Below are 21,352 nucleotides of genomic sequence, written 5' to 3' on the forward strand. Positions count from 1 at the left end.
CTATGGTGTTGGTGTCGCACTGCGACGCGACAGTCACAGAAAAATCCATCTCGAACTGATTTTTTGCAACTGTTGCGTCGCAGCATGTCGCAGTGCGACACCATAGACTACCATTATAAAAATCGTCATGCTACAAAATGTCGTCGTGTAGACCTAGCCTTAAGCACGGACATGGATGTGTGAACGAGGCCTAAATGTGTCCCAGTAGCTGCAATTAAAACTTCTATGGAAGCACCTGCAGGGGCCCGAGCCACGTGTGGCTCCCAGCTATGACCCGAAGTCCTCTCATACTCCCTGTAATGTATCCATGTTAGTGTTGAGCGAACTTGTGTTTTAAGTTCGGCGTCTAAAGTTCGGGTTCTCGAAGAATCGCGTTATGGATTTTAAATTTCGTTATGGTCCGTGGTTACGGAATCCATAACGCGATTCTTCGATAAGCCGAACTTTAGACGCCGAACTTAAAACACAAGTTCGCTCAACGCTAATCATCGTGTCTTCATGTTTATAGGAAATGTATCTGCTTTATTTCTATTTTATATTCTCCACTGTAATTGTTATTACTACGACTACTAATATTATTACTGACTGTTCTAGTACAGGCCACGTAGTCATTGCCACAGTGTTCCTGCAGCTTTCATTTCCTTCCGTTATTGTGAACAAAAACCCAGAAAAGGTGCAGATCTTCCCATTGTCCCTTATCTCATCACTGCTGGTTTTGGCTCACAACACCTGATGGAAATGACTGAAGTGTGAACCCAGCCTCTACCATAGGGAAGTTGCCTTGGCTCTAGTCTTTAGACACACTCCCTCAGAAATCTGTTATACAGAGCATGTAACATTGGTCGATGCTCCCCCAGTGGAGGTCTGCAGAACATGGCTGCTGAGATTTTGCAACAGTGAAGACTTTGCTCAATATCTCCATGTAGTTTGGAATGAGAGGAGACATGCTGATCAGTGCCCCCCTCTCCAGCACACACTGCATGGCATCGGATTGAAGTCAGCAGCTCCTCTTCTTCCTCCTCTCCTGCTCTGTCTGCCCTGACAGCTGCAAAAGAGAGAGGATTTTTTAGCAAGTAAGGCAATTTGGAGTGACATGCAAACGATCCCTCCCCCTACCCAGGCACTGATTAACCAGGAGATGCAATGCAAGAACCCTGAGGAGCAGCACCAAAAAGAAGACCGGCCAAGCAAGGATTGCACTAGGGGTAAGTGCAAGGCTGCAGCCATCCACAGGCACGTATAGCATGCAGGCAGCCCAGATCTGTGGGATCCCCCAGTGCTACGTGTTCCCAGCCTCCCACTATGGACGAGGCATACATTGCTACATCCCTGCACACACTGCACATCAGCTGGATGACTGGCAATCGGGGGGCTCTTCTCACTTGGAGGTTTTAACCTCTTTATTGACAGAGCTATGAGAAGATGGATGGATGGATGTCCACCCCCCCTGCAAAGGGTTAATGAGGTCTTTCCCTTCATATCTAGCGTTACTGATTTAATTAGTAGCAAGGTGGGGGTGCAATGCACAGAGAATCGGTCTGGATTAACTCTATGTAAGGCTTTATTAGCCGAGAGGGGACCCTTTAACCCTTCAAATGCCCGAGAGCCTATTGCATCAAGTGCTGTACCATTCTGGACTGCTGTAGCTAGGCAAAATACAAGGGGAGGGTGAAGCCGGCGAACTCCTGGAATAATAAAAAACTGTTCATCTGCCAAGCGATGGGGCATTAACCCTTCATTGGCGACTCCGAAATAATGGGTTACCCCCTTCTGGGCTGATTAAGACAGAGCCGTACGATAGACTGGCAGGGGAAGGGAGGCATTGTAGTGGCCACAGCTGATGGGTGCAATGATGGCCATGTGTTAACCCTTTCTATGCAGAAGTTGCCATGGATTCATTTACGTCATTTTTTTTATTTTTTTAAAATTAGTTCTAGTTTTTGTGTCGTCAGCCTCGCATTGCTACGTGTACAGTGATGGTCCGGTGTTTGCGGGTGGGCAAAATGAACCCCTTTGTCACTGCAGTGTTAAACTTTGACAGCCCATTGGACTGACCTACCTTCAATATACACCCCATTATGGCACAGGAATTAATGGGGTGCATATTGAAGGTTGGTCAGTCCAATGGGCTGTTTGTTAACCCTTTGTACCAATCAGATTCAGCAATGAATAAAATCTAAGACTGGACGGTTTTTGCTTGGGCTTGTGCGGTGCCGTCATCCAGAAAATATTTTATTTAGCGCCATGCTCGAATGTGTTCTTTATCTACGCTTGATATACTTGAATCCCTGTCGGGTCAGATTTCGGCTATTTAGGTGTGCCCCAGTTTGTTTGTAGAAAGAAGATGACGATACCCTTTATGCAGTGGTACATCCCAGGGTCTAGCAAAAGAAAGCAACGTTTTTGGGCCCAATAAATGTAGAGGCTCTGGGACATTCCTGTAGCGTCAGTATCGCCAGGCTGGATGGCACTGTGGAGGTTTGGCATTCTTTAGCGCAGATTGAAATAAACTGGAATAAATGTTATTTCTAGACAAAACCTACAGTGGTTTATATTCTGCCAGTGAGGCGACATGGAGGGGCGGTTAGTAAATTGTATATTTCATCTGACCTATAGGCATGACTTTGGAGCTGCTTTCCCCGGTATGTTAGGGAATTCCATCTTGAGTAATTTTTCAATCTAATCTAATCTATATATATTTTGACAACCCGGCGGGGCGGTGATGGGGAAATCGCATTCCTGGCAGATGTTATGTCCACAGTGGTCGATGTGATGCCACTCAGCATATGACGACTGCCCCATGAACTTCTCATTCACAGAAAACAGGCTGCTATAAACAGCACCTGTATTCTACTGACAGCATGTGCAAGGAAGCTGCTGGGAATTAGATTTCTCTCTTCCTGCCATGCTCTATTATTAGAGTCGCGGTGACCCATTGCTCTGATGTGATTCCCTAATGAAATATCTCCACAGAGAACTTCACGTGGAGCTGAGCCCCTCATCAGGAGGTACATATCTCAGCTCGGTCCAGTAGAAACTCCCGGGGGTCCATGTGTTGCAGTCATAAACTGTATTGTAGCTGTGTGAAACAATCTTTTGTGTAATCTGTATTACATTGGATTTATTGGGAAGATTTATCAAAACTGGCGTAAAAGAAAACTGGTTTAGTTGCCCATAACAACCAATCAGATTCCACCTTTCATTTTTCAGAGCTCCTTTGGAAAACGAAATGATCATTCTGATTGGATGCTATCAGGAACTAAGGCTAGTTTCACCCTAGCGTTTACAATGCTGGAGATATATGGATCTGGCACTGCAGGCCGCTACCTGGCCTCCGCCAGCACCACTGACTGTAATGGGGGGACCGATGGAGATCTGGCCGCAACCCAGCATACATCCTAAAATTCGGCCGGAAGAAAACTTTTGCACAGCGGTTTTCGTCCTGCTGGTTTTCGGCATATTTGCCAGGTTGCGGCCAAATGATAGTCAATGGGGCTGGGCGGCGATGTTGTAGCTTCCAGCAGTGCCAGGTCCAGACATCTCCAGAAGGCTGCTCCCTAGTGTGGAACTAGCCTAAGGCCTCATGCACACGGCCGTGGCCGTATTGCGGCCCGCAAACGACAGGTCGGCAATCCGCGGCCGCCGGCCGTGTGCACCACGCATCACGGGTGCGGACCTATTCACTTGAATGGGTCCACAATTCCGCACCGCAAATAAATGACATGTCATTTTTTTTGCGGTGCGGACAGACCACGGACCCATTTAAGTTGAATGGGTCCGGCCCGCTGCATGGATGTTGCCTGTGCATTCGGGACTGCAATTGCGATCCCTAATACACGGAACGGCCGTGTGCATGTGGCCTTAGTCAGTTTTTCTTTGCACTGGTTTTGATAAATCTCCCCCATTGTGTGTATCTCTGGTGGATTATGGACATGGTTAGAAGATCCCATTGCTTGTAGCCTATGAATGTTTACGTCTACTGATTTCCAAAAAAATAAAGGGCTTAATTGCTTGGGAATCTGTGATGCAATACTCTTAAGCTTCAGCGAGGTTTTGTGAATTCCTTGGCCTTCCGGTGCATGCACCCCCACCACAAATGTTATCCTCCGTCATGTCTGAATCCACATCTCCGTCTATAGCTATACCCTTTCTAACATCTGACCCTCTCTAACATCTGTGTAAATCAAGATGAGCTTCCATATGGTTCTGTAATGTAGACCTGGTGCTTCACACTGGAAATGTTCTAATATTTGTGTGGGTAAATGTGCTCTTAAAGGTACAGTAAACCATCTTTCAATAAACCCACAAGAAACCTTTCCATTGTACTGGAAACATGGTATTGCAGATAAAACAGCTGGAATTTTATGGCATATGTGTGTGTTAGGGGTTGGCACTTTTGGCGGTTGTACAGGGCTCCCGCTTCTTAGGAACCCTTGAGGAACAGATGGAACCCAGAAGCAACTTTAGTAGAGTTAAAAAATATTCTGCTCCACAATCTGTTCCCCTCGCCTGGCAAAGCGCTCATTTACATCGAGCTTAGACCCAACGATGGATAGAACTGTATGGCAGTCACAGCTGCACAGTCCTCTCCGACTCTTCACTGATATACAGTATATGTCGTATTATGTGATTATTATATGGTGGTATTATTTGGACATTGTATGGCGGTATTGTGTGGGCAATATGTGGCAGGGGGATGTGAGTTCTATATGGTGGTAGTTTCTGGATACTTTATATAGATCAGTGGTCAGCAACTTTTGGCAGGTCACCAGTTGTAAAACTACAACTCTCAGCATGCACACTTGCTTGACTGTTCTGGGAACTACTATGGGTACGGATAGAGTATGCTGGGAATTGTAGTTTTACAATAGCTGGAGTGTCGACCACTTAGATACTATTTAAGCATTGTATAGAGGAATTAGTTCACTTATACAGCACAAGAAACTGAAGGTTCCCTTTTCTGTCTTGGAGAATAACATCAGCGAGCACTGAGGTGATTGCTAAAGGGTCCTCCTGCCAACAGGAGTTTTTGCTGATGCTAAGGGAAGGATCTTTGGCCGCTATTTTTGCAAATTTTGTGGTGGTAATTTTTGGCAAAGGTGACAACAAGCATTGGAGGTTAGTCATTGGTCCAGGTGGAGCAGAGCACTCTCCTTTCTGAACAGAAGACTTCCTCTATTAACACACAATTCCCAAGAGATAGATTTGCACATACTTATATTTTTTTTTAAACCAAAGCCAGTGGCGGGTCCAAAAAGAAACAAAAATGAATGACCAATACTTCTCCTTTGGGCCATACACCAGAATGTATTCTTTCCGTGTTTTGTTCAATTACTTGCATCAAAAACTGCATGTCTGAATCCAGCCTCGTCTAAGGTATTTTTCTTTTTGAAACCAGATAATGGAATTTCAATGGATTTTGTTTCTGAGTACCTCCCTGTTTTTTCAGTATTGATTAAGTACTCAGTGCAATTAATTAAACATTGTCTGAGCCTACCACTGTGCACTAAACCACCGTTAAAGGCGTTGTCCCACCAAGAACCTATTCCCTATTAGGGCTTATGCACACAACCGTATGTATTTTGCGGTCCGCCAAAAAAATGGATCTGCAAAAAATACGGATGTCGTCCGTGTGCATTCCGTATTTTGCGGAACGGAACAGCTGGCCTCTAATAGGACATGTTCTATTTTTTGCGGAACGGAAACGGAATGCACACGGAGTACCTTCCTTTTTTTCTTTTTTTTTTCTTTTTTTTTTTTTTTTGCGGGCCCTTTGAAATGAATAGTTTAGCATATGGTCCGCAAAAAAAACTGAACGGACACGGAAATAAAATACATTTGTGTGCATGAGCCCTTATCCTGTGGATATCTGATCACTAGGGATTTGATTGCTGGGACCTCCACCAATACCAACAATGAGATGTCAGAGCCCCCCCCCTGTTGCAGAGAAGCTGAGTACAGTGCTAGGCTATATCCTGCAGCCCGCATCCATGATCACTGATCCATTCACTCCCAGGGACTCCAGGTACCTCATTCTTGTGATCGTCGGGGGGGTCACAGCTGTCAGCCTTCCCACCGATCAGATACTTATTCCCTGTATTGTGAATAGGGGATAAGTTATGGTGGGACAATCCTTTTTAATATAAGAATTCTTTCACATTGTTTTGAGGAAATCAGCTAAAAATGGGAATGTATCCTAGTGGGAAGAGACATGTTTACTTGGGAAATGAGTGGGTTGTCCAGGAATTCATAGTGATGACCTATCCTCACGATAGGTCATCATTATCACATCGGTGGGGGTCTAAGTCAGGCACCCTCAAACTGCGGCCCTCCAGCTGTTGTAAAACTACAACTCCCACAATGCCCTGCTGTAGGCTGATACCTGTAGGCTGTTCGGGATTGCTGGGAGTGGTAGTTTTGCAACAGCTGGAGGGCTGCAGTTTGAGGATGCCTGGTCTAAGTCATGGCACCCCCATCGGTCAGCTGTTTCAGGGAGCCGCCACGCTCACCGAGGCCCTGGTGAGCGCAGCTGACTCCCACTAGCTTTCCAAGCACACCACCATACATTGTATAGCGGCTGTGCTTGGTATTGCAGCTCAGCCCTATTGACTTGAATGAGGCTGAGCTGCAACTAGGCCATGTGACCGATGTACGGTGACATCACATGGCCTAAGAAGAGGCCACAGCCCACGCGGAGCACCGACCTCTTCTTAAGGCTGATCGGCAGGAGTCCTTGGTGTCTGTACCCTGCCGATCTGATATTGAAGACCTGTCCAGAGGATAGGTCATCAATGTAAATTCCTGGATAACCCCTTTAATTGCCTTCAAAGTGTGTTTAAATCAGGATTGTTAAGTCAGTCGCTTTTGGATGGTGTTGAAGTTGATTGAAATGCACTCACTTTAATGCTGACTTAAAAATATTGCTTGATGGTGCTGAAAATATTGAAAAGCTGGATGTTGCCATCATTTTAAAACAGTATATATATTTTTTTTATTACTGATTATTGTGCATAGGCCATTGATGAACCAGTTAAAGTCAGAGCTGGAGGCGGAATCAAAGTTGAAGTCAGTTTCTAGAAAACAGCGTAATCAGAGTCAAACTTAAAAGTTGGGCTTATTGAATCCATAGCCCTGGTTAAACTAGAGGCATTACCACAACCTCTATATTTACCTGTGGGGATAGAAAATCTGCAAGTCATTCCCAAAAATTTCACCATTGTTATTAAGTATAGAGATGAGCGAATTTCATATTTTGAAATTCGTTCACGCTTAATTTACTGGTAAAAGGTGAATTGCGTTATGGATTCCGTTACCATGGACCATAACGCAATTCTATGACGGAATGCATAACGGAATGCCTTTAGAGGCATTCTGTCATAATAGAAGTCTATGGCCTGCATAACGGATCCGTCCGGAGAGGACTCCCCTGCATAACAGAAATGGGAAGGATCTGTTTTGCAGCCCATAGACTTCTATTATGACGGAATAAATAATGGAATGACTCTAAAGGCCTTCCGTTATGCATTCCGTCATAGAATTGCGTTATGGTCCGTGGCAACGGAATCCATAATGCAATTCACCTTTTACCAGTAAACGAATGTCATAACCAGAAATTCGTTCATCTCTAAGTACCTAAAGCATACCTTCAATTCTAAAACAATTTTTCATAAATAAATAGTGCAAGTGAATATAAGAAACTTTGTAATATATCTTATTAAAGGAAAATGCTTCTGTCTGCTTTCTTCAGGCTGCTTTGCTGTTTCCTACTTTTGACTATGGATAAGGGGGAAAGCTTCTGACTGAGAGACATACAAACTGCAGTTTCTTAGCCCTGCTACACTTAGCACTTTTGACTCTACTATATCTAGTAGGATAAGGCTCTTCCACTGTTCAGAGTGATGTAATGAAACACTCACTACTTACTAAGGCAGCAGCTTCCTTTTCTCTCCATAGCCTTTTGTGAGTTAGACTGGAGACCAGACGGATGGTAATAGAGACAGGTTATTTGAGGCCACGGGTTTTTTCTTTTCCACACAACTTATCCCAGGAATTAAATCTTTCGCTCCCCACAGTGGCATCGAGTCTCACAGAAGTCTTCTATCCTAGAACATCCTGTGAAATATCAGAAAGGTGCACCGATAGTGAAGCACCATTTAAACATACACCGCTATATCTTTGCCAGAATACGCACAAGCGGAATATAGGCACATCAGGTGAATAAGGATCTGTTTTCCTTTCTGTTTTCTATCTTCACTGGGATAGTAATCCTATGAATGGCAGAAATTCCTCGCCATAGTGAAGTACCGTAAGTCACAGTAAAAATAAATGGATTTATTATACTCACAAAACTTCTTGTAAAATCGCATATAATAGTTAATAAATAAATAAAACTCCCACATCCTCTTACAGCCCGACTCGGGTTTCGCTCCTTTGGCTTCGTCAGGGGCGTACATCCAAAAACCTTCCCACAAGTCCTTTATCCTCATCTCCACCCTCCCCCTACTTCACCTGTAGGCGATTTCTGTATACACCCAATCGCACAGTTCGCGGGTATCCAAATACTCTTATCATAAAATCCAACATTCTTATCATAAAATCCAACATTATAGTGAGTTCATTTATTTGTTCCTTGTTCCAAGGAGGAAATTATAAATAAAAAATATGAGTACTATTGATTAAAGCACCTGTTACCCAGGTTATTTACCAACTCACAAAAATCCAACTGACCCCCCAGGGAGACCTATTGTCTCTGGAATAAACGACACCCTGACAAGTAGGGTCACAGAATATATCGACTACTTCTTACAGAAGTATGTAGTGGAAGCCCCATCCTACCTTAAAAGATAAGAATAGCGTCATCGAATTAGTTAAGTTTGGAAATGTGTAGTGAAAATATCTGGTTAGGGACGGTTGATGTGACGTCCCTATACACAATTATCCCAAAAGATCTAGGACTAAAAGCCATCAGATAAGTCCTTAATAATGATAGACAGATGACCCAGAGATAAGGGGAGTTTATTGGTTTTATTGTGGATTGTGTCGAATTCTGCCTGGAACACAATTATTTCTGGTTTGACGGGGATTTCTATCTACAGATGATCGGGACAGCAATGGGTGCGAAATTCGCCCCCAGTTTCGCCAATATTTTTGTCATCCTGGGAGCAACTATCCATTACCCCAAAGATAGGAAAAATGTCTGAACAGGGCAAATTAATTGCCTGGAAGAGATATATAGATGACTCTTTCCCCTTCACAGATAAGGAGACAGAGGGTCTCGAATCTTTCATAGATAAGTTAAATTGCAACAATTGGAACCTGAGATTTACCAGCAATGTCAGTCAGGTCGCGGTGGATTTTCTCGATCTTACCATCTACATTGAGAATGGCAAATTTCATCATAAAACCTTTTTTAAACCCACAACATCCCCAAGGGACAGATTGGGAGAATCCGCCGCAACTGTTCAGACGTTGCAGTTTTCAGGGATCAAAGTAAGATATTTCACAGTAGGTTTGTGGAAAAGGGGTATTCTGAAGAACAACTACCGGTAATAAGGTGTAGGATAGAAGTGGAAGAAACAGCGAAAGGGGAAAAAATAAAAAATAAATAAGGAAAGTATGGATTTTAGATTTGCCTTCATGACTCAGTATACGGTGCATTCAGGGTTAATGAAAAAAGTAATAAAAAAAGAACTGGGCTACACTTAAAAATGATCTGGGGATAGGTAAAGATATCCCAGAGTGTTCAAAAGTGATCTTTAAAAAGCTCTGAATATCCGCAACCACTTAGTTCGCAGTGCGATTTTAGAAGAAAAGGAAGGAAAGAAAAAGACCAATTTATATGGTGCGGTTTTTGTGCGGCTTGTAAGAACAGGGAGAGGAAAGACAGAAAACAAAAATTCAGACATCCATTCCAATAATAGAAATAAAGATTTAAAAATCAAGGTATATATGCTGGAGTGTCCGTGTGGCCTCCAGTATATTGGGCATACCACAAGAAAATTAAAGATTCGCATGCAGGAACATAGAAATATTAAAAAGGGGTTGGAGACTCATGGGGTCTCTTTGCATTTTAAAAATATCCATCAGAAAAACCCGAAAATGATTGATTTTTGCCGGTATTGAACTAGTGAAGGGAAACTGGAGGGGAGGAGATTTTATAGAAAAAAAATCGACAAATGCGAAGCAAGGTGGATCTATGAAATGAATACCCTACAACCAGGGGGACTGAATGTGGAGTTTGATCTGAAAGCATGCCTCAAAAGTGGGTAATTTATATTGGGAAGGATAAGAAAAGAAAAGGACAACGGAAGTGATAAATTATATGGTGCATTATGAATGAAAGGAGCAAAGGATTCGAGTAGTGTGATGGTGCGTTGGTAAAGAGCTAGATGATGTTGATTATTTATGTTTGATGGTCTGTTTTTAAATAATGTTGGATTTTATGATAAGAGTATTTGGATACCGATTGGGTGTATACAGAAATAGCCTACAGGTGAAGTAGGGGGAGGGTGGAGTTGAGGATAAAGGACTTGTGGGAAGGTTTTTGGATGTACGCCCCTGACGAAGCCAAAGGAGCGAAATCCGTGTCGGGCTGTAAGAGGACGCGGGAGTTTTATATATTTATCTATTATATGCGATTTTACAAGAAGTTTTGTGAGTATAATAAATCCATTTATTTTTACTGTGACTTACGGTACTTCACTATGGCGAGGAATTTCTGCCATTCATAGGATTACTATCCCAGTGAAGATAGAAAACAGAGAAAGGAAAACAGATCCTTATTCACCTGATGTGCCTATATTCCGCTTGTGCTTGTGAGTATTCTGGCAGAGATATAGCGGTGTATGTTTAAATGGTGCTTCACTATCGGTGCACCTTTCTGATATTTCACAGGATGTTCTAAGATAGAGGGACGTCTGTGAGACTCGATGCCACTGTGGGGAGCGAAAGATTTAATTCCTGGGATAAGTTGTGTGGAAAAGAAAAAACGCGCGGCCTGAAATAACCTGTCTACATTTACCTCGTGTGAACTCAACCCACAACACTTCTGAGACACCCAGCGATTAATCACCATTATTAACGGACTGGGAATATTATATTGTATTTAAAGGATGGTAATAGAGATAGGGTGCACTCACATGCTGCAGAAATTTCCGCGACTGAAAATCAGTTCCATTTGCCTGAACGAGGCTTGTAGAAATCCATGTGCTTGCTTCCCCATTCAAATGAGTAGAACTGATTTTCAGTCGCAGAAATTTGTGCAACCAAGTTCGCAGCGTAAGAGTGCACCCAAAAGAGGCCCAGAGAAGGAAAGTGACCCGAGAAGCCCATGAGAAAGCATAATTCTTTATTATGATATATTACAACATGTCTTGTAGTCACCTGTACTATCCATTTATGAAAACTTGTTTATAAACCTCTATAAACAGTTTTCAACCGATAATTGCTAAAATCTATGGGGGACTGAACGATGGGACCTCCACTGATCACCAGAACAGACTTTGCTAGATATTTGGGTGTCTCACCATTCCCTGTATTCTGTTTCAATGTAGCAGTGGTTGGGCGTGTATGCTGCCTCTCCATTTCAAGTCTATGGTACTGATGAAGAGAGCCTCCGTCAGTTCCATAGAGTTTGAATGGAGTTGGCAGCGTGCCAAATTGTGAGCCTATACTGTCATTTAACCAAAACAGCACTCGTGAACAAAACCTTACATGCAATGTCATAGAAGGTAAGAAGTTTCCAGTTTGCTTATGCAATGCCACATCCATCTCTGCCAACAGTCCCACGCAGGAGTGTCTCATGAACTGGAATTTAATAGAGGCAGACCTATGTATATTTGCATAAAAAGGAGCTTTATCATGCTGCTTTGGGGGGCTTTCCTGGGCAGAGCCGGGTGAGGTTTAAAGTTCGGGGATTAAAATGTGATTAGGGCTATAGAATACCCTCCAGCATGTTCACCTGAAAGACTTGTCATTCAAGAGCCTGCGAAAGCTGAGCGACAACCTCTGTGGAGACTGTAATAGCCGCCATGCCGACTGCAAAAACAAGTGATGTATTTAATGTAAGGGGCAGAGCGGTAAAATTAATTAGGAAAAAAATAATGTCAAATTGTTAGTATAGGCAGATTAATAATATCTTTAAAACGTAAGGAAGCGAGATGTTCTGCGATTTGAATCAATTCACGATTCAAGTCAAGCAGCTGCCATGTCCATCTCCTTGTGCTGAAGTCTTGTTTACTCCGAGATTCAAATATAGCCTCAGCGCCATGCTCTCTCCTAAAAAAGGCAAGACAGGCGGCCATAGAGTGCTGGCAGGGTGTGGGGTTACTACGCGGAGGAAGGGGTGGGGGGGGCCCTGATGCTCTGTACATCTTTCTTTTCTTCTGATGTTCTCGTGTTGTGACAGATGCAGATGAAGGAATATGTCCACGTCAGCTGGAAGCCTCAAGAGTTTAAATGCACCGTCATAATGTATCAAGCGGTGTAGCTTTAAAAATGGCAAGCTATCGCTATGCTAAGTGTGTCTGGTGATTATGTAATATAATAGCCGGTAGCCTGCCTGTGCTGCTAGTCACTGGTGTTCATTGCTGCTGCTTTTAAACCTCTTAGATGTCCTATTTTACATGGACAGTAGCCTTGACCTGCCACCGAGCCCAGGTATCGATCTCCCTTCGTTCTTGTTCTTTATTATAGAGCTGCAGCGATGCTTCAGTGTTTGCATACACATTTATTGCAAGTCTACATTTTTATTAGCGTGGGACTCCATTTAAAATGGGTAAGTTCCCTAATAATTTCCTACTTTATCCCCCTTAAAGGGGTTGGCCAGTTTTGGCTACTGTTGATCCATGCGTATGTAAGATGACACTTACTAATATAGCCTTTGTTGATATTCTGTGCTATTTGCTATATTTCATATTCCATGTACCCTTGTTGGGCTGTGCTGTCCACATAGAGGTCCTGTTCATAAGATGGCCACGGATGGAGGGTCATGTGACCAGACACGTCACTCAGCCTTTCTCCATTCACAGTGTATTTGACTGGTGATGACATATCTGGTCACACGACTCTCCATCAGCAGCCATTTTGTAGACAAAATCACTTGCCCAACATGGAGGCGTACTTTAGAAATGTAGAGAATGGTGCAGAATGTCAGCAAAGACCACTGCCATATAATCATCTTACAACAGGGGTAGGCAACCTCCGGCCACTCCAGCTATTGTGAAACTACAACTCCCAGCATGCATACTTCCTTTGCTCTTCCCAGAACTCTCACAGAAATGAATGGCGCATGTTGGGAATTGTAGTTTCCCAACAGCTGGAGTGCCGGAGGTTGCTGATCCCTGTCTTACAAACATGTTGAGACTCTGCTCTCTCTGCAACTGTCGCACCGTCATCCATCACTTTCACAGGACCAGACAGTAAAATCATCATCATACCTGGCCCAGTCAAAGTGCAGAGAGAGCAGAGCCTGTAGGTGTAATGACAACGCCCCCGTTGCTCCTAGAGGCTCATTTGCATATATCGAAACATAATTTTTCTCAGCAATGTGGACACACATGAACATGGGACCAACACAGATGCCTTCAACTGCCGAGTGCACATGTAACAGGTCAGCCAGTGTCATAGGTACAAATCTGCTGACAGATGCCCTTTTAATGGTGCCATTTTGGGTTGCATGAGTTGAATTATATAATTTTTAATGCATGTTTGACGGCTACAGTTTGCAAAAACAATGCCTTTCCACCATTTTTAGGACTTCTTTTTATGGTATTCACTGAACAAATGGTATTTTAACTTTATTCAAGTGAATGAGACAGAGCTGTTGTGATTACCCTGCACCTCTGCTACATGGTAGACAGCATGGAAGTGAACGCTGCAGCACTCACATGAGCGCCGTAACCTCCTCAAACAGCTGATCCGTGGGAATCAGACCCACGGATATTGATGACCTATCCTGAGGCCTAGACAAGGGGGAGAAGATTGTGTATGTGTGACCAAGCTCAATAAACCTCCATCTTGAAGAAATCTTTCCACGCAATGCTACTGAGGATAGGTCATAAATATCTGAAAAGCGGACAACCCCTTTAAATAAATAAAAAAAAATGCTATGAACGTAGCCTTAAGGACTGGCGGGATGAGGGAGGATACCATTGTTCATCCCGACAAGTGAGAACGTCCTGACAGCTGGGAGTACTTTCAGTCCTTGGAAACCTGTACCGGAGTAAGGGCTTATGCACACAAAAGTTTTTTTTTTGCATTCTGTATACGGACCGTATTTTGATTCCGTATACAGAACCATTCACTTCAGTCGATCCGCAAAAGATGCGGACAGCACTCTGTGTGCTGTCCGCATCTGTTGTGCCGTTCCGTGACCCCACAAAAATTATGAGACATGTCCTATTCTTGTCCGTTTTGCAAACAAGAATAGGCATCTCTATAATGGGCCTCCTGTTCCATTCCGCAAATTGCGGAAGGCACACGGGCGGCATCTGTTTTTTTGTGGATCTGCAATTTGCCGACCGCAAAAAAAAAAAAAGCACGGTCATGTTCATGAGCCCTAAAGGTCTGTGATTATCCCCCAGGATCCGAGACACTTGGGAAGGTTTGCATTCCCTGGTTGGTAAGAAAGATATTTCAAACCATCAGTGCTTTAAATAGGTGAACTCAGGAACATAGAAAGTGGGCAGCCTGACAGAAAAGCATCTTGTACTAAGTGCAAGTCCCCTGATCCATAGACGATCCAGCAGTAATTACATCACATTTTACCAGGACTGGACAAATCCCAGGGGCTGTGTAACCAATGTTGGCTAACTTGTGGAGCTGTTGTCAATAGATCTCTATGAAGAATATTATTGCGTTTGCAGTGAGCAGAGAATGGGTACTCCGCTCCTGCAGCAAGGATATTAAAGGGTTATTCCCACCCTAGCCATTCATGGTTAACATTGGAATACCCATCCCATGCAGTGGTCAGAGGTTGGCAAGATTACGGAAACCGGACTAGGCGGACTGTGCTGTTTCCATATTTCCTATTCACTTTTATTGGAGTTATGGGAACCGAGTAGCACAGCCCACCCTGGCCATATCTGACTGCCGCCTAGGACAGGTATTCTGATCTCTATCTCTCTCTCTCTATTTGGTATCAATGTAATCATACTGATCCAGAAAGTAAGTACAGTACAGACCAAAAGTTTGGACACACCTTCTCATTCAAAGAGTTTTCTTTATTTTCATGACTATGAAAATTGTAGATTCACACTGAAGGCATCAAAACTATGAATTAACACATGTGGAATTATATACATAACAAACAAGTGTGAAACAACTGAAAATATGTCATATTCTAGGTTCTTCAAAGTGGCCACCTTTTGCTTTGATTACTGCTTTGCGCACTCTTGGCATTCTCTTGATGAGCTTCAAGAGGTAGTCCCCTGAAATGGTTTTCACTTCACAGGTGTGCCCTGTCAGGTTTAATAAGTGGGATTTCTTGCCTTATAAATGGGGTTGGGACCATCAGTGGCGTTGAGGAGAAGTCAGGTGGATACACAGCTGATAGTCCTACTGAATAGACTGTTAGCTGCTTTTTTCTTGCCATAATACAAATTCTAAGTAAAGAAAAACGAGTGGCCATCATTACTTTAAGAAATGAAGGTCAGTCAGTCAGCCGAAAAATTGGGAAAACTTTGAAAGTAAGGGCTATTTGACCATGAAGGAGAGTGATGGGGTGCTGCGCCAGATGACCTGGCCTCCACAGTCACCGGACCTGAACCCAATCGAGATGGTTTGGGGTGAGCTGGACCGCAGAGTGAAGGCAAAAGGGCCAACAAGTGCTAAGCATCTCTGGGAACTCCTTCAAGACTGTTGGAAGACCATTTCAGGGGACTACCTCTTGAAGCTTATGAAAATAACGAAAACTCTTTGAATGAGAAGGTGTGTCCAAACTTTTGGTCTGTACTGTATATCATGTTATTTATGCAAAGTAAATGGCATTTATCATGTAGAGAAAGTTAATACAAGGCACTCACTAATGTATTGTGATTCTCCATATTGCCTCCATTGCTGATTAATTTTTCCATCACATTATACACTGCTCGTTTCCATGGATACGACCACCCAGCAATCCAGCAAAAAAAATAGAACATGTCCTATCCTTGTCTGTTCTAGGCATTGTTACAATGGATCAGTTTTTTTTTTGTTTTTTTTTGCGGATCCGCAAAACTCATACGGTGGTGTGCATGTAGCCTTAGGCATATGCTTGACAGGTTTGTCTGGGTATATTCTTGCTGTAATGGGGCAATGTATCCAGCTATAGGGTGAACATTTGCTCACACATTTCTTGGATACTTTTTTGTCCTAAACACATTAATAGGCTATTTGAGAAGAAAAAACTCAGTAAGTCATCTAATCCCAAGCTATCATGGTGCTAGAACCAGGGGCGTAACTACCATAGCGGCAGACCATGCGACTGCTATGGGGCCCAGGGCAAAAGGGGGCCCAGTCTTAGTTGGGATTATCTCCTCCTCTACTGGGGGTGAAAACTTGGTCAGGACTCTACCCTCTAGTCTAAAGGAACATCTTTTAGCAATTGAGGCAGTGGAAAAATGGCCCAAGGGTCATTGAAAAGGGTTTTGGCAGAAATTCTTCTGTCCTGTGTGGGGGGCCTGGTTTGATCCTTGCTATGGGGCCCTTACTTCTCTATGTACGCCACTGGCTAGAACTATTCCAGATGGCTAGAACTATTCCAGATGCCTAGACAAGGGGAGAAGATTGTGTATGTGTGACCAAGCTCAATAAACCTTCATCTTGAATAAATCTTTCCACGCAATGCTACTTCTACGTACTTCACATGAAGTGGAAATTAAATTTGACATTTAAGATTATCTGTTTCTTGCCGTTATGTGCCAGTTTATGGGTGGGTCACTAAACAGGTTTTAAGATATTGATATGGTTGATTATCTTATCTACTTTTATGCTATCTCATAGAAGGGTGTAAGCTGTCCATGTACTTTAGAAGATAACTGTCTGCTGGACGCTTGTTCCACCGAGACAAGTGCATGCTTAGGCTACTTTCACACTGGCGTTTTGAATTCCGTTTGTGAGATCCATTTCAGGGATCTCACAAACGGTTCAAAACGGATCAGTTCAGCCCCAATGCATTCTGAATGGATGCGGATCCGTTCAGAAATCATCAGTTTGGCCCTGTTCAGCCTCCATTCTGCTCTGGATGCGGACACCAATACGCTGCTTGCAGCGTTTTGGTGTCCGACTGGCGATGCGGAGCCAAACTGATCCGTCCTGACTTACAATGTAAGTCAATGGGGGCGGATCTGTTTTCACTGACACAATATGGTGCAATTGAAAACTAATCCGTCCCCCATTGACTTTCAATGTAAGTCAGAACGGATCAGTTTTGACTTTGTTCTTCATAATGCAAACAGATCCGTTCTGAACGGATACAACGTTTGCATTATAGGTGCGGATCCGTCTGTGCAGATACCAGACGGATCTGCACCTAACGCAGGTGTTAAAGTAGCCTAAGCCGTGTGTCCATGCGTTCTGAATGGGGACAAGTGAGTAAGCCACCTCCAGAAATACAGCAGAGGCTTAGTCCCGTGTCCCTATTCAGAATACATGCCCACACGGCTAAGTATGCACTTACCTGGAGGGTCGGGAAGAATAAAATTGCTCACCTGGGAACAAACAGATCAAGCATGTTGAAATTGGCCATCGGGGGAAAAGTCTTGGCACCCACATACACTGAACAAAAATATAGACGCAACACTTTCGGTTTTGCTCCCATTTTGCATGAGCTGAACTCAAAGATCTGAAACATTTTCTACATACACAAAAGACCCATTACTCTCAAATATTGTTCACAAATCTGTCCTATCAAGGTGCTGATTAGACAGCATGAATATTGCACAGGTGTGCCTTAGACTTCCCACAATATTGATCAGGTTGTTGATTGTGGCCTGTGGAATGTTGCTCCACTCCTCTTCAGTAGCTGTGCGAAGTTGCAGAATATTGTCAGGAACTGGAACACGCTGTCGTATACGCCGATCCAGAACATCGCAAACATGCTTAATGGGTGACAAGTATGTGCGAATTATTTGAAATGCAGTATATTTTATCACTTATCAGCCCCACGTGCAAATATGTATCCATGCAGCTGGTGTTTTAGCTCTTGCTTGTGCAAGGTCTCTTTCTTTGTGTCTCTGCAGGGGACATATTTTCTCATGCTGGGCAGCAGTGTCCGTGACTACTAGAGCACAGTCTGTATAACTGATCTGAGTTGTTTTCTGAAGACATGGATTGATTAGTGCGCTACCTTACAGATTGTAATAGAGGAGCATGCTGGCAGCTGAAAATGGGATCAGTGTTTGTGACAAGGCAGAGGAATCATGGGAACTGAAGTCCACTGGCATTCCCACCTTCAGAAAACCCTGGCAGCATGAAGACAACTGTGCTGCACAGAGCCAAGAGATAATGAAAATAGTTACTTCTGAGCCTGACGGCATCATCTAGTGAGCATTTTCTGTACTTTTGTAATCTTGGAAAAATCCTTTAATAATTTTCCACTTTTGACAAACCTTTAGTTCCGTTGCTTTAAAGAAGCTTTGTGTAGGGCTTGCAAAGCTTTCTGTCATTTTTTCCCCTACAATTATATTCTAGTCTAAATGTGTTGACTGGTATCATTGAGAAGTCTGACATTCATTTTTCATACCCTGCTGGTAACCCCTGACTGAAGCAAACCAAGGTTGCAGGAAACCCTGGTCGGCAAACATAATTTCAAGCTGCATGTCCCCGTAGTGCGGATCAAAACATCCGACGATGGGGGGAGAAGCCAATAGCAGGCTGCGACTGGGATGAGCCTACCTAGCATCACCCGCCATGCTTGGGAGCAGCAGTGGCTGTGCAGGCATCAGGAGCAGTGCAGGTGCTGGGGAGCTGGGTAAGGTTTTTTTTCTTTTTTTTTCTGGGAGTTAAAAAATTATCCTAATACAGGGATCAGCAACCTCAGGCACTTCAGCTGTTCTTAATCTACAACTACCAGAATGCTCCATTCATTTCTATGGGAGTAAGAAGAACAGCCAAGCTTGTTGGGTGTTGGGAATTGTAGTTTCATAGTAGCTGGCATGCCAAAGTTTGCTGATCCCGGTACTCATAGTAGAATATGTGATAAAATTTAAAAATAACCAGTTTTCTCCCACTGATGCTCCAGTAGTCCCCGCTATTTGTTTACTTGTCCTACTTTGATGACATCACGTACATTCCTGTGACCACTGCAGCCAGTCATTAGCCTCAGCTTGTACCATACATGCAAGCATCACTGCTGAGGCCAGTTGTTGGCTTCACTGGTCATGTGGATGTATGGCATGTCATTGCTGCAGCAACATAATCCCAGCACCGGAGCGTCGGTGCTGGAGCACGGTGCGATCAAACTGGGGAGTAATCATATAATTATTTATGTATTTCCTATTCTTAGGGTATTTTTTAAACTCCCGGAAAATCCTTTTAATCCAGAAGCAATATAGTTGTAACGCTCTCTACCACCAAGAATCCTGTGTTCTGCTATGTTTTGCTTGAATGTTTCTGGTACTATGGACAGGTCCATGATCAATGAATGTCATCTTCTCAAGGCCAATGGTTTTTATGTCATCTTTTCTATGCATTTTCTCAGACATTTTTCTTGATTTCATGAGTTGCACAGTTCCGATGAGCCAATTTATTATGATAGCTGCAGGTCTGTTTTTCTTCATTTCTAATGTATAGTGATTTTCATTGCAGTTTCCATGCAAACTAATTTGGCTTGAACTTGATTTCCACTGTTTTTGTCCTGTGTGGCTTTGGTAACATTAGTCTTCTGGCAGTGATATATTAGTTGTTAGCATTAATAGGACATCTTCTGTGTCTTCCCCGCTAACAGTGAATATTCCTGAGAACAATGTCATTATGTAGGTTGTTTGTTTGCCCTGTATGACTGGGTTTGCTTTGGTTGCTTTTGGGTCATGTCATACAGTATCTCTTGAGTCATCCATTTTTTATCATTTTTGTTTTTAAAAGCAAACCATTCTAGAGCCCTTCTCTGGAGCCAGAGATGAGAATGCAGTGAAGGGAAAACATAGGTAAAATACAAGAAAAGGTACATGTGTAAATGTCAGGACAAAGTGGGCAATTATGATAATGGCACATAAGTCTACAGAGAAGTTGATGTAACCCTCTGCAACCAGCTGGGCATGTTGTTGGATTTTTGTCAAATTTACTGGAAATAAACACGTAGAAAGTTATCAGTGTGGATTAAAGTCATATTTCCTACTGTTTTATCCTTGTTGTCAGGCTAGTAACGCATATTCACATCCCTTCCGAGTTAAATTCCCCTGTTCAAAAATTTCACCTATTGGCGAGAGTGGCCTCAAAGAGAATCTCTCAGGAGGATCCCGCACGTTCATCAAATAATTAAATAGCCAATTGATTTTGATGGGAACGGTGTAATGCGGATAAGTAATAACTGTTAGGCCTTGTGCACACAGCTGTTGCATGGGAGACATCAGTGCAGGTTCTGCGCCGAAGGAAGGATGCCGGCAGCAGGAGCGCGTCCTTCACCCGCTGCACCTGCGCCAAATACTAAACGGAATGGCGCAGGATTTACGGGAAACTGAGGAGAACTCGGATGTCAATCAACTGTACATGGGCGTGCCAAAGGGTGAGAAGACGGAGCCTCTAGGTGCTGCAGCAATGCCCCACGAGCACCTAGAGGCTCATTAGCATATTATAAAAGTCTTTAATTTGAGTGAACGGCGGCAGGCAGGGAGTTATAAATCATGTGGACATTAGCACATCGCTTATGTCAGTCAGCTACATAACGATTTTTCTCATGACAGAAACCCTTTAAGTGATTAACAAAACAGTGGACCTCTACCTCTGATCCACAGCAGCTTCATGACTTTGGCAAAAGAGACCTTGAAGCGCTGCGCTCGGCTGTTTCCATAAGGGTGCATTCACACGACCGTATGCATTTTGCAGTCCGCAAAATACAGATGATGTCCATATACTGTAGCATCTGTTGACTTCAATGGGTCCGTGAACCACATTTTAGGGACAAGTATAGGACATGTTCTATCTTTTGCGTAATGGAGATATGGATCCAGAAAGCACACGAATGTCTTCCATGTGCTTTCTGCATCTGTATGTCCGTTCTGCAAAAGATAGAATATGACCTTTCTTGGCCGCAAATGTGGACCACTGACAATGGGTCAGCAAAAAAAACAGATGCAACGCGGACGTCGTCTGTATTTTGCAGATTTGCGTTTGGGGGACCGAAAAATACATCCGGTCATGTGAATGCACCCTAACT

The 21,352-nt window shown here is 43.4% G+C and overlaps 1 protein-coding gene across 3 annotated transcripts in view; it reads left to right on the plus strand.

The window, feature by feature from the left end:
* Window positions 1–904: 904 nt before the first annotated feature.
* SLC8A3 (solute carrier family 8 member A3) overlaps window positions 905–21,352 on the plus strand; it is a 309,897-nt gene continuing 289,449 nt past the window's right edge. For all 3 annotated transcript variants that reach the window (XM_040412161.1, XM_040412162.1, XM_040412163.1), the window contains exon 1: window positions 905–1,205. The gene's annotated coding sequence lies outside the window, so the exon portion shown is untranslated. The remainder of the gene's footprint in view (window positions 1,206–21,352) is intronic.

The sequence above is a fragment of the Bufo bufo genome, chromosome 11, assembly GCF_905171765.1.
Source record: "Bufo bufo chromosome 11, aBufBuf1.1, whole genome shotgun sequence".
NCBI classification, from domain to species: Eukaryota; Metazoa; Chordata; class Amphibia; order Anura; family Bufonidae; genus Bufo; species Bufo bufo.